Raw genomic sequence first — 10,000 nt, forward strand, 5'->3', positions numbered from 1 at the left:
TATAAAAATAAAATCTATAGTTTACGAATATTTATCAGACATTTACAGTATGACTATTTATCACATCACCGTGATTCATATGCAATCAGAAAGCTACAAACGTCCTTTAATATCCAATTCGCTCTACCTCGGAAATAATATATTTTCATATATGTTATCGAAGGGGAATTTTTTTTTTTTTTTAGTTGATAATAAGTCCACCGTCCCGTGGGGTCGAACCAGCGACGGACGAGGGCTCAGGACTACAGGGACGCACTAACCCAGTCGGCCACAAGTATAGTCCTATCACTCGTTTTCTTTCGTGGAAACAGCATAGTCTCCCACCACCATTCTCTCTCTCTCCTCTTCTTAGTTCAGGTAAGCTCTTTAGCGAATGACAAACGGATACAAGCAGTAATAATTCAGCGACCTTCTGCCGGGCCAGACGCTTATCACAGTGATGCCGAACTTCCTGTTATCGACAGTGAAGGATCTGTTTTTGCAAAATTGGTTGCTTTCACTTGCATTGGAAGCAGCGAAAAACAAACGAACAAAAGACATTATTTACCGTTAGGGCGTTCGACTCTGGAGATCTTTGAACCGGGTGTTTTCATTGTAGCGATTTCAAGAATAAACTGGCGCACACGAATGCATTTATATATATATATATATATATATATATATATATATATATATATATATATATATATATATGTATATATATACATACTGTATATATATATATATACATACTATATATATATATATATATATATATATATATATATATATATATATATATAAATATAGTATATATATATATACATAATCATCAAGCTACAAATGTCGTTTAATGTCCATTATCACTTAAAAATTCCCCTTCGTTGATAAGTCCCCTTCGGGAATGTTCCCGAAGCAGCGTAAACTGGATATTAAACGACATTTGTAGATTATGTATATATATGGTTCTGTATAACCTGTCTCTTTTTTATGTAAATGTTATAATTACTTTCTTAATGAATACATTTGATAAATATCTTTGTGAGAATTATCCATTTACCTTGTAATATGCATGTACATACACGCGCACACACACACACACACACACAAACACACACACACATACATATATATATATATATATATATATATATATATATATATATATATATATATATATATATATGTATATGTATATAGATATATATATATATATATATATATATGTATATATATATATATATATAAAGTATACGTACATATATATATATACATATATATGTATATATATATATATAATATAAATATATATGTATATTATATATATATATGTAGTATGTATATTACAAGGTAAATGGATACTTCTCGGGAAGAAATTTATCAAATATAATCATTTAAAAAGTAATTGTAACATTTACATAAAAAGAGACAGACTATACTGAACCACAGTGTACGTCTATAACCTTTCTGCTTGTCTGAAAGTCCGAGACCTTTCAGAAGCTACATTTGAGAAGAAAAGGATAAATTCTGGTAAACAGCTTCCTACACTTTACGCTTCTACATGATATTTCCAACATACAATGATACTACGTCGTAGGATAAGAAGAGACCGAGGGAGAAATCCCATTTTCCCCAGATTCTTTTGGAGGAGACAGAGTGAAAAGTCAAGAAGAAGAGAGGAAATTTTCACTTTTAGTTGGCTACAAACCAAAATATTCCCGATTCCGAAGTCCAATGAAGAGGAAAAGTATTTTTCAAACACTTAGAGAAATGAAAGAATGATTATAACATTTCCCTTTTGACTGCCGAATGGGGCAGCATCTCACGAACACTATGCGCGCTAACTATTGCATCTGAAGCCAGCCTGCAGGCTTTGCACAAAGCGGCCAGCGTTGGTGGTCAAATTCGAGTACAGGTTTGTTTGCGATTACGTGACACCGCTTTAACTTACGAAATTTTCCCCGTGCAAATACAGCTGCAACCTCAGTGTGATTTTGTCTGATAGAGTGGCAAAAGCTGACAAACAAAACTCACACGTTACGCATCTTCAAAGTCTATCGAGATCGCTTTAGAAGTCAACGAACAATGGCCAATGACCATAATGTTTCTCATCTGGTCATATCAGTTGCCCAGAGACAAATTTATAAGAAATTTGTCGTCAATTTGGTCATTCTTTTTGAAAAAAAATAAAAATCTAACTGGAGCACATGAGGAGCGTATTTTAGGAAAAACTGGCACCTAACCTTTGAGTCTAAGGAATTAAACGAAATGAACCGATAACCTACTGCAGTTTGAAATAGTCGTTATAAATCACCACATCAGCCATTGATAAACCAGTGTATAACTGGATGTATTCTAGTGCAGTTTGGTAAAAAAAAGAAAGAAAAAAAAGAAAAATGAAACAATTAACTAATACTGAAAAATGTTCCTGTCAAAATGACCCTTGTCTAGTGCAGTTTGGTAAAAAAAAAAGAAAGAAAAAAAAAGAAAAATGAAACAATTAACTAATACTGAAAAATGTTCCTGTCAAAATGACCCTTGCTTCCCAATAAACTTCCGCCTGTATCCAACAACAGCATTGTATAACCTAACATTGTGAAACGCAAATGAGAATGAAGGAAAGATGGAACGAGTTCTGTCCGATCAGATAAAATTATAACTTTATTTTCACAAACTACGTAACACGACAGACACGATCAAACCCACCGAGCACAGAACCTAGGATCACTACCGGCACCAACAAACCCAGCATACCACAAGTAGCGTTTGCAAACATACTCACTTCACTATATATGACGAACTGTTTGTATTTGATGGAGAATCTGGGTCTCTAAAGCGATGATAAACATGAGTTAGAAGGACGCAGAGATCCGTGCCACAGGACCTCACGCAACGTCACCTCGATAGAAAGGAGAGGAGAGAACGAGAGAGAGAGAAACCTGCCAGTGTGCACCACTACTTAAGGCTTCACGACAACTGAGCGTCGTTTACAACGGATGAACGGAATCCAGCCTCCAAGGCCACAACCCGCACCCTGCCTTCTACCCTGGTCTTTACCTACGTACGTACGAGCGCGTCCACGCAATCACCACAAAATCGTCTAGGCAGGAAATGGTACAGGTTAAGGGACATATTTTCCTACTCTAGTCGGAAAGAAATACACAAGTAAATTTGGTGTATGATGCATGAAACATTTATAGTTAGCACTATATACTCGATCTTTATTTAGCGTTTGAAAGATCCGTTTAGGTAAACGTCAATATTATTGATATCACTTAGACCAAATATGAGCCTTTTGAATCTTGGGTCAAGTAGCATGCTAAAAATGAACAAGAAGGTCTTATTGGCAGTGGCGTAGCTGGCATTCCATCAGGTGGGGCCAAGATATTTTAGGGGACCATAGAAAAAATACAAAACTAAGGTACAATTCTGTAATTAGTAAAATATACTATTCTCGAAGGTATACAGTATATCCATGTGACTGAAGGAAAATAACCGTATTAGTAATTAGTAAACCTGTATTTGAAATGATAGAGCTAAATTTTCAATTAATTTTCAACTCTTACTATATGCAAATGTACCAAATACTGAAATGTAAATTTTCTCACAACCTTATATTCAACATTAGCCTAATTTCTACTACCAAGTTTCAATTTTCAACTATAGTACAATATCCTTGTCATGTAAATATATGAAAATACTGCATATCATTCGACAAATCAGCAATATCTGTTCGTTACTCCCTGATCACAAAGACGTACAAACAACTAGTAGGTTTTCTGCTATATCTCAAACATGAATTTCTACATAGATCAGTTCACCACTCCCCCCTAAAAGTTCTGCGTCTCGCAGGACTCACAACACTATTTTTTTTTAATTAGTTTCTCTGCTATTTGTGCACTGCCATTTGAGTACCATACCTCCCAACATATGTTATCAATAATTCATGCAGAAACAAAAGCTAAAATTTAACAAGACAGGGTCAGATTGCGCGGTTACAATTGGTGATTTACAGTGTTATGAATTCCACGCATTACATTATTATGGTTTCATTTATTTATTTTTCTAATAATAATAATAATAATAATAATAATAATAAAAGAAAGAGAATTATATAAGATCAATGGAATAATCATTTTTTAGCTCCAAACATTAACACACAACTTTCTTAGAATTTGGATTGAAAAAACCTGCAGTTCAAATAATCAAAACAAGGCAAAAACCAATTTACTGTCAATCATCAAGACAAAATAATTTTGTAAAAATCACAGAAATTGAACAAAAGGAATAAATGACGTCAAATAGACACGAATAAAATCAACTACAAGAAATGAAATAAAGGATAAAACAAAACATGGAATGCAAGTACATAGGCACGTTTATGATGTTTTCTTTTCACAGCAGCACATGACACCAGTATTTGCAACCTTCGTCTGTATGCACACTCACTGGGTGCACTATGAATGATCCCCAGACAAGCTTGCACGTCATTTTCACCCTCCTCTCCCCTCCCAGAGAGCCAGGCAGTCCCGGGAAAGTGGGTACTGTACTGGCTTATTCAGGTGACACATCAAGACGTCTTTGACGGAATGCATGTGTGATAGGTGGTACTCGCCTTGGACACCGGTTTTAATATGCTGAATTACCTTGGTGTCGTTTTTAATTTATTTCACACGATATGGTCTTAAGTAGGCGGACTCGAGTTTGTTTCCTCGGTTGCAGCATTTCCAGATAGATTCTGTCCCCTATTTGCGTTTTAGATGTTTGCGTGTGGAATCGCTGATCATATTTCGTCTGATACTTTACATTGACCCTCAACAAAATTGTCTGTGTTGTCTGAAACACTCTTCGGGTCAGGTTACAGAACATCACCCGGTATTGTTCGACACTATATAGTGGTAAAGTTCTAGGGTCCATGATCACAGTATATGGCAATGAAGGGTCCTGTCCATACACTAAAAAATATGGGGCATCTCTTATGGAGCCGTTATACGCTGTATTAAGCGCAAGTTCCGCCATCGGCAACATCTCTACCCACTGATTTGGACTGTCTGCTACTAAATATTTCAAAATATTTGTTACTTCTCTATTATAGGATTCAACTAACCCATTGGCTAAAGGCCGGTAAGATGTGATAGTGAAATGTTCTACGTTTAACATTTTTGTTAGGTCTTTTATTACTTCGTTAATAAATTCATGTCCATTGTAACTGATTAACGTACGGGGCCAACCAAAGTTCACTAGGAATGAACACGAGGCTTTGGCAACTGATATGGCAGATTTATCCACCATCACATACGTGTGCGTATACCGCATGAACGCATCTGCCATCACACACACACATACCCGAGTTGCCGGGCCCCTGGAGGGAAGGGTCCCACAACATCAATGTGTACTCTGGCAAATTTGATTGGCTCCACTGGCCACATTCGAGCCTTCGGAATAGTATGTCTATGGGTTTTCATGGTATTACAGATGTGGCACTGGGAGATGAATTTTATAATATCTTTTTTCATCCCTACCCAAAAAAATGATTCTCGTGCCTTCTTGAGGGACCTTTCTATACCTATATGTCCTGCATAGGGGTTTACACGTATCATGTGGATGGCTTTCTCTACCAAAGAGGGAGGCAGGGCAACGCGAGATCGGATATCGCCCGGTCTCTTCTCATAGTTACAAAATAAGATCTCTCCTTCAAGGAAGGACATATCTTTGGGCACTATTAGGAAATCAGGAAACTCGTTACTCGCATCCCTTACATAAGCCTTAACCCGTTCAGTCCAGGTTTCGGACTTCTGACCCCTCATCACCTCTTCCACACTCCAACTACACAAATCAATCACACTCTCTCTCACTTCCAGGGCATCCGCTCCCTGACCCCCCTGGAGGATCAGCTCTCTCTTTCTCACGGCTGGTTCGACTTGCACCCCTTCTCTCTCTCCCTGACTCTAGAGCCTAGAGTTACCGAGTTATTCCCGCTTTCCACATCGGGTGCCTCTGAGGCATGCAACTGTTTCTTTCGTCGTTGTTCGTCTCTCTTTGCTGCGCGGGTTGCAACTCCCATTATGGCACTCCTGGAGAGAGAGAGCATCAGCTACTTTATTTGTTTTCCCTGCAATATGTTCAATTCCCACAATATCAGACTCTAACAGCCGCTCGATCCAACGAGCCTGGCAAGTGGTTAAATCCCCTTTCTTGAATAAATCTCTCCATGGGCGATGATCTATGTTTATTTTGACCTTTACCCCCAGTAAAAAGTAGTGATGTCTCTCCAGCATCCATAGCACCGCCAATGACTCTCTATCTAAGGTGCTGTAATTCGTCTCTGCCCCTTTTAATGCCTGTGATGCAAAACAAATCGGTTTTTCATCCCCTGCATAATCAACTTGAGAAATCACTTCCCCAATTGCTATACTGCTCACGTCAGTGGTTACTAGAAATGGTCGATCGAACTTTGGATACGCCAACAGTTCATTACTAGTGAGTGAAATCTTCAATCCTTGAAAAGCTATTTCTTCTTCCTGTCCCCAATGAAAATCTGACTGTTACCTCAATGAATCTAGTGGTCTCGCCATTTTACCAAAATCTTTTATGAATTTACGATAGTAACCTGTGAGCCCGAGGAAACTGGCTACTTGTTTTGCATTCTTCGGTTGGGGAAATTCTTTAATTACTGCTACTTTATCTGCACAAGGCTTAAGGCCTTCAGATGTTACGATGTGCCTCAAAAATTCAACTTCTTGTTGAAAGAATTTACATTTGGTTAGATTAATTTTCACACCATGTCGTTTTAAAGCTTCTAAGACTTCAATAATGTTCTTCTTATGTTCTTCTACTGTATACAAACACGCTATGCCCTAATAGCAAAGCTAATGCGGACATCATAACATGTGAAAAATGGGCAGGAGCGTTCTTTACTCCAAAAGGAAGGTAATTATATTCAAACAATTGATCATTAGCTATAAAGGCTGTCTTTTCTTTGCTACTCTCGTCTATAGGTATTTGATGACAATCTGATTTTAAATCCAAGATGGTGAAGAATTTACTATCCCTGACCTTAATCAACAGTTCTTCGATAGAGGGCAATGGAAATGAATTGTCTTTCGTGATGCTATTTAACTTTCTATAATCAACACATAGCCTAAGAGAACCATCCTTCTTTTTAACCATCACGATTGGCGAGGCTCAGGGAGATTCACTTTCTCTAATTGTCCCTTGTTCCCTGAATTTATTTATTGCGTTCTCTACTTCCCGCTGATAACAAACTGAAATTCTATATGGCTTAGATCTTATGGGTGGTTGATCCCCGGTCTCTATAACAAATGGAAAATTATTTATTCTGCCTGCGGTTTCGTCGCCAATCACCATTACATTTTGATAACTTTCTATAATTTCTCTAGCTCTTCGTTGGGAGAGTCGGTAGAGTTGTGGGCTAGCACTCACTAGGCCCGAGTTCGAGTCTCCGGCCGGCTGATGAAGAGTTATAGGATTTTATTTCTGGTGATAGAAATTCATTTCTCGCTATAATGTGGTTCGGATTCCACAATAAGCTGTAGGTCCGTTGCTAAGTAACCAGTTGGTTCTTAGCCACGTAAAATAAGTCTAATCCTTCGGACCAGCCCTAGGAAAGCTGTTAATCAGCTCAGTGGTCTGGTAAAACTAAGGTATACTTAACTTTCTTATGATTTCTCTGACAATATTTTGATAAGTAACAGGGGTAGACCCATCAGCTGCTCTCAGGAGTCTATCCAGACGTTCTTCACCCTGATGCGTGCTACTCAAGGTCGCGAGTGTGTGAAGAGCATCTGCTATTTCACAAGGTTCAAGGTCGCATATCGACCCACTGTCTAATACGATATGCTGGTCACTAACGTTAATAAATGGCACATTAACCTCTCCGTGTATTACCTCGCTCAGACCCGGAATGATAAAATCTTCCCATTTCTGATGGGGTCTGATCAAAACTAAGGTGCCCTCAGGTAAATTCCGTGTGAGAGTCACGGTGTGGGATGACAGGGTCCGGGGTGGTGCCACATCTCCCACCTCTGGGGTGGTGGGTACTTCCCCTCTACCACCCTTCGGTCTTAGGGAGACTCGGAGACACCTCGGTCTCTCCCCTTCTGTGGGGATTCATTGCCCTTTTCAATATACTTCAACCCCCTTCCCGTCTGTGCCAGCTGTTATTATTTCGTTCCTAGCCACAAAATCAGTTCCTAAAATAACTGAAATTCCCTCTACTTGTAATGCTGGTACTGCATAGAGGGTATGTGGCACTATTCGTCCATCGATGGTTACCTGCTGCTCCACAGTCCTCTGGGTTACTATCCGATGGCCGCCTGCTGTGCTCGAAACTAAACAACCTTTCATAGGCTGCACTGACCCTGTCACAAGGTGTTCTAGCAAAGACACACTTGCACTAGTGTCGACCAATGCCCTTTGCTGTCGCCCCCCTACCCATATTTCCACGATGAGCACCTCGACTTCCTTTGCGGATTGAGTGCGGGCGATATGCTCTTGCATTACCGAAGTTACCTTTCCTCCCTGCACCCTCAACGTTTGGGTAGGGGCAGCGATAGTTGACGGAGGGCTGTCCACTACTTCTCGGGGGGTTGGTTGACTTCCCTCACTCCCCAACAAGGAGTCCCTTGTCCTTCCAGGGGCACGGTCACTGTTTGGACCTGATGAGCGTGGGTGTAGTTGGGGGTCCTCCTGACTCCTCCTCCACGCTGCCTTCCCCTTCTTCTCCTTGGTGTAGGGGGAGCGTTGTTCTACAGGCCGTCGTCGTTTTTTGAACAAGCGTTCACGAGATGGTCTGTTGCATTGCATCGAAAACAACGTCGCAGCTGAGTGAGAGAGGGGCGCTGGGCCCTCATGTGGCCTTCCCTTCCACAACGCCAGCAACGCCAACCGTTCTTTTCCCGGCTGGTTTCCCCTTGCCTCTTCGAGGTCCCCGGGGGCGTGACCCTGCCCCTGGATGGTGGGTGAAGCTGGCTGAGGACTTGCTTGGTCAGGTTGTTTAACCGTTGCAACAAGCGGTTGGTAGGTGGCCTGCCCCCTCCCCCATGCTTGTTGTCGTTGTTCGTAGTCTAACAGAAGTCCTTCGACAGCAAGGCTTGTAAGGGCCTCTCATCGCCAATAAGGAATCCCGCTATGGAGGTGTGAAGAATTCACCTCAGCAAGCGTCGGCAGAAGTCTTCTTTTCCCTCTACAGTATGGTATGTTTCAGGGGTGAGGGACTCATAGTCTTCACCGACACGAGTGCAGAATGCATGGGGTCGTAGGCTTTCATTAGTTCCATCTTCTGCTCTCGGCGTAGGGCAAACTGTTTGGTGAAATGTTGTTTAAAAGGACTCCAGCCTGAGGAATAACTGGCATCCCAACTCCTGATTTGCCGTGCTGCATTCCCGGTCACTTTTTGTTTTGTTTGCACAATTTTTTCTCTATCTGTCCTGCCTACTGTGGCATTTTCAATGCACTTTATGAAGGTCTCGATCGAAAGGAAACCTTCACCAGTGCGTGAGTTGTCAAACTCAGGCACTGATCCATCTAGCACCGGCAGTTTTTTAATTTTTTCGACTGATCGCGCTTGTGGGGACGACGCACGCGACATCGGCTGAAATTGTGGGTGGGTTGACAGGCTTTTTATTTTGTATTTCATTTGCTAATTTGTGCAACTCTTTTAACGTGCGTTGGATGTTCGTTGATAGCTCTTTCACGCTGTCCTCTTCCCTGGCACTGTTATTGTTAACACTGGTGCTGCTAGCACTGGCACTCCTGCCGTTGTGGGCCGATTTTCTTTGAGTCTGCATTGTTTATTTCACCTTCGCAATTACCCTGTTAAATCTTACATGTACTGGCAATACCCCGCGACTGACACCAGCTATATGACCTGATTCTCGGTCATATATAGGTTCTACCAGTACAAATGTATTTTCCTTAATAGTTACACACGGCCCTATTGCTAATATTAAGCTACTTAATTATGCAATTATGGTCGGAAGGTGCTCTGAGGGGACACTCG

General features: G+C 40.6%; 1 protein-coding gene across 5 annotated transcripts in view; it reads right to left on the reverse strand.

Annotated features, from left to right (window-relative positions):
* The window catches only part of LOC136851236 (solute carrier family 23 member 2-like), a 92,170-nt gene that overhangs the window by 52,618 nt on the left and 29,552 nt on the right, over positions 1-10,000 (reverse strand). For 2 of the 5 annotated variants that reach the window (XM_067125193.1, XM_067125191.1), the window contains exon 1: positions 2,762-2,969. The exons of 1 other annotated variant lie outside the window; for it this stretch is intronic. The gene's annotated coding sequence lies outside the window, so the exon portion shown is untranslated. Of the gene's footprint in view, positions 1-2,761; positions 2,971-10,000 lie in introns of those variants that run through there. 2 more of the 5 variants (XM_067125194.1, XM_067125195.1) reach the window with 1 other exon arrangement.

The sequence above is a fragment of the Macrobrachium rosenbergii genome, chromosome 23 (assembly GCF_040412425.1).
Source record: "Macrobrachium rosenbergii isolate ZJJX-2024 chromosome 23, ASM4041242v1, whole genome shotgun sequence".
NCBI classification, from domain to species: Eukaryota; Metazoa; Arthropoda; class Malacostraca; order Decapoda; family Palaemonidae; genus Macrobrachium; species Macrobrachium rosenbergii.